General features: G+C 56.2%; 1 long non-coding RNA gene across 1 annotated transcript; it reads right to left on the reverse strand.

The window, feature by feature from the left end:
* Positions 1–78: 78 nt before the first annotated feature.
* LOC111729236 lies at positions 79–874 on the reverse strand. Its single transcript, XR_002776146.1, has 2 exons — positions 807–874; positions 79–138 (listed from the first exon to the last, which is right to left on the reverse strand). It is a non-coding gene; the product is annotated as an uncharacterized LOC111729236 (long non-coding RNA).
* Between the last annotated feature and the right edge of the window lie 6,652 nt (positions 875–7,526).

Genomic DNA, 7,526 nt, shown 5'->3' on the forward strand with positions numbered 1-7,526 from the left:
GAAAAGCCAAAGCCAATGTGAGCGCGTCGGGAGCACAGCTCGGTGCCCGCCTCCCCGGGGAGGCGCTGAGAAGGATACCATGAAACACACTTCCTGAATGATGGCTCTGTTCTTCTCCTCCTCATTGGACAGCAGTCTCTGCAGCAGGAGAGAGCGGAGACAGGGTCAGCAGCTGCGTGTCTTCCTGCCCCGCGTGCAGGAGAGCGACGCCACCCCATCTTAACCCCGACCGCTGCAAACCCCGAGAGAAGCCGAAGGCCGTGGAAATGGTCCTTGATGATGCAAGGACACCAGAGAAACTAAACACAGGAGCTTTGCTCCAAGCGGGCCGAAGACGACGAGAGAACAGGAGAGAAGACGCCGCGGAAACGAGGCCCAGCCCGGGCCCCCAGCCCCGACGGAGCGGCTGGCCGCTGAGCGAACACGGGGCCGGCCGCGCCGCTGACAAGACGCCCCTCCCGCTGTCCTGCCGTGACTCACACACGGGTGCACTGTGGGCCGCAGTTTACCAGAGCAGCTTTTGAAGTCCTGCTATTTGTGGGACCCTCGCTGCAGTTTTGGCACTGTGAGGTCACTGTCCCCCCAGGTGGCCGGCTGAACCCTCATCCCAAAGTTGAGACCACGCCCTTAAAGTCCACTAACACTGCTGATGGCTTCTCGCCACCAGAAGAAACAAATAAGACACATAGATAGACTGGAAAAAAGAAACCAACGAAATGATGGGGAGAGACCCTTCAAAACGGCCACTTTGAGATTTCCTCTAAAAAAACCCAAAACCCACATAAAATGGCATCACCCTTTCTTACCTTTAATGCATACTCTCTGCCACTTCCCAGATCTTGAGCTTCATATACAAATGCAAACCCTCCTGAAAATTAGAAAAACACACATATCAGTTCAGTGCTATGATTTTTATTCAACGTCAAACTTTTAAAATATCTTTACTAAGCAAAATACAAACCGGACCTGTGGGTAGCAATTTGTTTTCTGCAAAAATAACAGCTCCATTTTGTATAATACTAGTTTTTCATTATCCTGCTTCCGAGGCAGGAAAGAAAAACATAGGAACAGAGATCAATGACAGAAAAAGCGGAGAAAATCAACAAAGCCAAGGCCAGTTCTCCGACAACAGGTAAACAAGGTTGATAAATTCCAGACAGACTGATCAGAGAGAGCATGAGACCGATCGAGGCCAAATTGCCAACATTTAGCAGCACCGCCTGAATGCGTGACAGAAAAGGACATTAAAAGTATAGACTGACATCACACGTGAACACGGACAAGAGAATCCTTAAATTCTTAATTCTAAATAAATTAAAATGTTAGCACATCAAACCCAACAACACATAAAAAATGACGCATCGTGACTAAGGAAAGTTGATTTTGCATTTGAAAATCAATATGATTCTATTGTTTTGGGGTTTAATTTGAGCTTTTTCTAGCTTCCTGTAGTGGAAAATTGCATCTTGAAATGAAGAACTCCCAGGAAGCTAGGAAGAGAAGGAAACTCGCTCAGTCTGATGCAAGACACCCGTGAAAGGCCAACGGCAGCACCACATTTAGTGGTGGGTGGCCCCGGGCTTTGCCCCCGGATCAGGAACAAGGCAGGATACGTGTTCTCAGCCAGGCAAGAAAAAGACAGCGAAGGTGTCCTGCCTGGAAAGATCGGAAAGAGGTAACAGCATTTTCTTTGCAGACAATGACATAGGCAATTGTGGCATTTCTCCCCAAAGGCCACCACAACTAATAAATGAGCTGTGGAAGCTGCGGGGTGTCAGGGCAACGTGCTCCCGCACACCTGGGTCAGGCAGAGAGTTTCAGATGCGGTAGAAGCAGCGCTGGGGTCTGACACACACTGTGAGAAGGATGAAAAGACAAGCCGCTAACTGGACTTTGCAAATCGCTCTCCCGATAAAGGACTTCCACAGAAATACGAGGAGCCCAAACCCAGCAGCGACAAAAACGTTAGTGGGCCAATACCTACAAGACACATGAAACGCAGACGAGTGCCAAGTGAGCACACGAAGACACGTTTGATGCCACCGCCCACAGGGAACCACACGCGAGCCGCCGACTCTGCTGCACCCCTAACCAGCCCGTCTGCGCTTCAAGCCTGACCACAGCAAACGCCGGCCAGGGTGCGGCTACGGGACGCTCACGCGCGGCTCGTGGGGACTAAAACGCGAAACCACTGCGGAGGACAACTGGTCCGTCTGCGTCATGCTGCTGGTATTTACCCAGAAACAATGAAGGCGACCCGCACACAGAGACTCGTACGCAAATGCTCGTCCAGTTTCACTCCTAACGGCCCAACGGGGAACAACCCTCGAGGCCACCAGCGGTGCCCCAAGCGAAACACGGCTCGGCAATAGATAAGATGGAGCTGCTGTTGACAGGCAGTGACGTGGGTGACTCCGAAAGTGTTATGCTGAGGAAAAAAGCCAGGGAAACAGGATGTGCTCATGATTTCATTCACAGAAAGCTCTAGGAAGCACACGCTATCTACCGTAACGAATCAGTGGCTGCCTGGGGGTGAACGGCAGCGGGAAGGGTGGCAGGGGGTGTCCTGGTGGTGATGCAGTGCTCACGGCTTTGACTGCGTGACATCTGTGTGGGTGAACACACACCGCGCGTGCCAACAGTGTCCGGACACGTATGTGTGATGTGTCAACTTTACCTCAACATAGCTGTCAAAAAGTTAAAATAAATAAATCCACGTGAGAAAATAGATAAAAGGAGATAAATAAAATCCACGAAATATAAAGAGCAAACACGGCTTCACTGGTGGGTTCTATCAAGCATTTACGAAAGAAAGCAGAAGAATCTCACACAAACTCTCTCCTAAGAGAAGAAAATAGGCCCCCACTTAGTTTTTGAAGGCAAAGACAATAAAAACACAGATCAAAATCACTCATTAACACAGATGTAAAAAGCCTCAGCAAAGTACGAGCAAATGACCTCGGCACAACCTGACAAGGACAACGCACCACTGCGGAGTGGGCCCCCTGCCCGCTGCCAGGCTGGTTCAGCGCTGACCAGCACCACGGAACACGGCGCTGCCAGGATGCAGAAGCGGGTCCGCCGGCAGACACACGGGGAGCGCGTCAACACGCAAAACCCACCCGTGATCCTCAGAACCAGTCCAATGAAAACTCAGCAAACGTCTTCGATCTGAGCCACGGCCACCACTGAACACCTGCAGCGGACGTGAGATTCAGCGGGGCCTTCTAGGAACGAAGCGAGGACGTCTGCTCTCAGCCCCGTCATCAGCACTTCACTGGAGACCCCAGTCAGTGCAAAAGCCGGAAAAATAAACCACGAGCTTTAGTAAAGATCGGAAAGGGAGAACTAAACTGCTCCTATCTGCAGACGGCAGGACTGTAAAGGCGGACCTCCCTGAGGATCCGCCGAAGATTCCAGAACTGAAGAGCAAGCTCGGCAACAGACGCGTCCGCGCCCCCAGCCTGTCGCCACGGCCACCACCACCCAGGGCCTTTCACGCGGCACCCGGATGGGCCCACGTCCCCTGGACGCCGGCCCAACTCCCTCCGACTTTCTGATACCTGACGCTGCATCACACATCCACCTGGACACCTGTCTGCTGTCCCTCTCACTAGACTGTCAGCTCGGCGAGGCAGAAACTTCATCTCTGCCGTTGGCATCTGCGCCACCGGCACCTAGAACAGGGCCTGGCACAGTAGCGAGCAAATGTGTACTGAGCAAATGAGCAGATCACGACTCCAAATCCCAAGCGAAAGGCAACTCTCGGGCATGAGTGCACGTCATTCAGAGCACGCCTGGCACCGCGAAGCCGGCTGCGCACTGTGCGGACGCGTGCGGGGAAAGCGGGAAGAGGTGAGCGGGCCAAGCGCGCATAAGTTCCCGCTGGCGGTTACTGGGCTGCAGCCAGGGAGCAGCGCAACGGAGCTTCGGCTCTAAATGTTTAAATGGTCTGGAGCCAAATGTAACTTTTCTAAAGCTACCGTTCATTAGTCCTGGAGTGTAGGGACTTGGACGTTTGTTGTCACTCGTTCTACTTGTCCGCACTGCTGAATTTTCTAACTGAAGAAGAGAACACCGAGCTTCAGGGCCTGTCATACAGCTACTGTGACAGAGGCTGGTACTGGTGGACGGGCGGAGTCACAAGTCAGCGGAACAGGAAAACCCCAGAAACAGCCACACGATTTCTGATAAAGACGCCAAAGCAATTCGCTGGAGGAAGGGCGGCGCTGGCCCTGTGGTGCTGGAGCAAACGGACACCCTCAGGCCGAGGAGAAAAAGGCGTCTGATGCGAACGGCGGGCCTTGATGACAAGGAACGCGGGGAGCACACAGGTAAAACTGGGAAACTTTCAGAAAAACAAGAAAATCCTCGCGCTGCGGAGCATGGCAGAGTCCCGGACTCGGGAGCAACAGCAAGAGTCACAGGGAAAGTGGATAATGCGGACTTGATGGAAGTTAAAAACTTTGGACCTGCAGAAGACCCCGTTTGGGGAGAAAAAGACAAGCTGCCGCCAAGAGGAAGTACGTGCTGAGCTCGCGTCTGACAGAACGCGCACGTCCAGAGTCTGTAAAGAACCCTCAAAAGTCAACAACAACAAAAATAAGGTTAGAAAATGAGCAAGAGACAGGCAGAGACAGTTCACTGAGGAGCAGACGGAACTGGTGTGTGACCAGCCTTAGACATGCAGATTCAACCCACGGTGAGGTGTCACCACGCGCCCGTCCCAACCACTACATAAAAACACAATTCAGACGCTGGCGCAGTCACGAGGACACTGGGTCACTCTTTGTCATGGGCTCAACCGTGTCCCCCAGACTTCGCGTGTTGAAGCCGAAGCCCCCCACGGCTGTGTGTGAACACAGGGCGTGAGGGGGGTGGCTGAGGTTGGGGGAGGCCGCAGAGGGGCGCTGCTGCCACGGGAATGAAGCGCTGTGACAGGAGGGGCCTCCCCGGCAGCAGCCGCCCACACCGCGATCTCGGACCGTGAGCCTCTGGAACTGAGAAAATAAAGCCCCGCGGTTTTGCCACCCAGTCTGTGGGGCTTTGGCACAGCGGCGGGAGCTGACTGCCGGTGGGAATGTAAAAAAGGCGCAGCCACTCTGAAAACGGGTTGGCGGTTTCCTAAAAAAACAAACGTGCGACCAGCACCTGACCCAGAATCCGCACCCCCGGGGCTTACGGAGTGGAAGAGCGTTCACGAAACCTGCGCACGGTGTCCGCGGCAGCTCTGCCGCCAAACACACCTGGGCACCGCCCGCAGGGGGATGAAGACGGGACCCACGCCGCGAACACCTGCGGCGACGAGACGAACAAGGGCGGACACAGCGACCCCGGGGTCTGCAGAGCCGCGGAGCGTGCAGAAAGCCCGTCCCAGACAGCGCGCGACCCCCCGATACGGCATTCTTCAAAGGAGTCACAGCAACGGAGCACAGGTGAGTGCTTTCCAGAGGCAGGAGGCAGGGTGGCCGCGAAAGGACATGGGGGCCTCCCATGTGCAGATGGGAACTCCCGTGTCTCGACTGTACCGATGTCGAGATCCCGGAGGTGACGCTCACTCTAGCTGTCAAGATGTCGTCACCCCCGGGGAAATGGCAAGGTGCACTGCGCTCCCTGGCCATTTCCTGCAACTGCACGTGAACCTGCAACGATCTCGAAGTTAAAAATGGTGACACTGACGTGTAGGGCAGGTCAGGGAAGGACCCGCGGGCGCCCCTCGGACACCGCGCACGCAGTCCCTGCAGCTGGTGTGCTCTGGACTCGGGAAAGGGGCTGCACCTCGCTCCCGAGGTGGCCCGGTGGGGCAGCAGTGACCGCACCCGGGCTCACCTCTCTTCCTCACATACGTGTGACTGTGTGTGTGTTATGAAAACAGGACTTGCGTGCAGAAGAAACTCCCAGAGCTCCTGCCGATAAGAAATGAAAAAAGGACTTGAAGATGTGACTGGTTCCTAAGCAGGTGACAAATGTCTAACGCGGTTTCATCGGGGAGATGCAAATCCAACCACAAGCCACCTCCGCCGCATGCCCAGGAGAACGCGCACCACAGAGCGGACAGGTGGCAGCGCGTGGAGCGTGGAGCGGGCTGGGCGGCCGGCGCGCACGGGGCGGGCGCAGGAGGGTTCAGCCGCTTCGCGTAGAGTTAAACCCACGCCTCAACCCCACTCCCAGGTGGTCTACCCGACAGAGAGGCAAGCACACGGCCCCCAAAAGCCTGGAAGAAAGTGTTCTTGGCAGCTTTACTCATAAGCGCCCGATGGAAACACTCGGCTGTCCGTCAGCAGCCCAGAGGACAGGCGAACTGCAGTAACCAGGGGCCTCCCCCAGCAAGCCCCTCCACGGTGAGCCCCGCGGCGACCTCCCAGAGCGTCCCACTCCCGGCACCTGCGCGTTACCACTGCTGGTTGCTGCACTTGGTCAGCTGAGGCTCAGAGCGATGCGGAGTGGTGGCCTGCACTCAGCTCCCACCTGGCCCCCAGCGACAGCCACAGAGAGCTGCTCCAGGAGCACATGCACTGTCACCTGTACTCCAGACACTGCTCCCTCCAGGGCAAGCTTAGCAGATAGGCCCAGTCACCACACGATGCAGAATGCGCCTTCTGCCAGACGCCGGGGAGCCCCAGGCCAAGTGGCCTTCCCTGGGCTCCCAGCCCGCACGCCACCACTCACTGCCTGGTGGCTCTGGTGAGCCAAGACCTCAGCCACCAACAGGATGACAGTCCTCAGGAAGCCCTGGGGACTATGCCTGCCTGAGTCAGAGCCCCATCCATGTGGTGGCGGTAGCCATGACGATTTCGTGTGGCTGTTAGCCACAGCAGACACGGGGGCTGATGGTAACGTCACCAACTTGCAAGTGAGGAACTAGGAAAGGGCAAGCCGCGGGGTGCGAGGCCGGGGCCACTCCAAGCCCCAGCCACAAAGACCCTGGCCGGCTGCGCCCCGAGTGTCTCGGGAAGGAGAACATCCAGTCTGCACCCCTGGCTGGCTCTGTCTTATGGAACTAAAGACACATGCTCCAAGGACGGAAGGACAGTGCAGGGGACCCTCGGGGTGGGACAGATGGGGGAAGAGCAGCCCCTGAACTCAGGCCTCTGGGTCCAGGGGCAGGTGCAAAGAAACAAGGACGAGAAAGTCACAAAGGCCGGGAGGGGACATGTGGCATGGCAAGAGCATGTCCGTGTGGAAAGGGGACGAACTACGACATCAGCGCGCTCTGACTACCCACCCCCCTTTCAGCCACCCAAATGTGCTGCACGGTGGCGACGTGTGCGGACGTCTGGGCCCAGTGAAGCTCCTCTCTGTCCCTCAGACCAGCCTCAGTGGTTCCTGAGACTGGCAGCCAAGAATCCTGACCGTCACACGCTCCTGCACCTGCCAGTCCCTTGAAGAGTCCTGCACCCCGTCCCGGGGCATCGCGATGCTGTTCACCATGAAGGGAGGCGCCCTCCAAAAGCAGTGGCCAGGAGACAGGTGGAGGCCAAGGCTCCAAGCAGATGGCCCGGAGTTACCGTGGGGTGTGACCTCAT

This window comes from Pteropus vampyrus, unplaced genomic scaffold, assembly GCF_000151845.1.
Source record: "Pteropus vampyrus isolate Shadow unplaced genomic scaffold, Pvam_2.0 Scaffold253, whole genome shotgun sequence".
Lineage (NCBI taxonomy): Eukaryota > Metazoa > Chordata > Mammalia > Chiroptera > Pteropodidae > Pteropus > Pteropus vampyrus.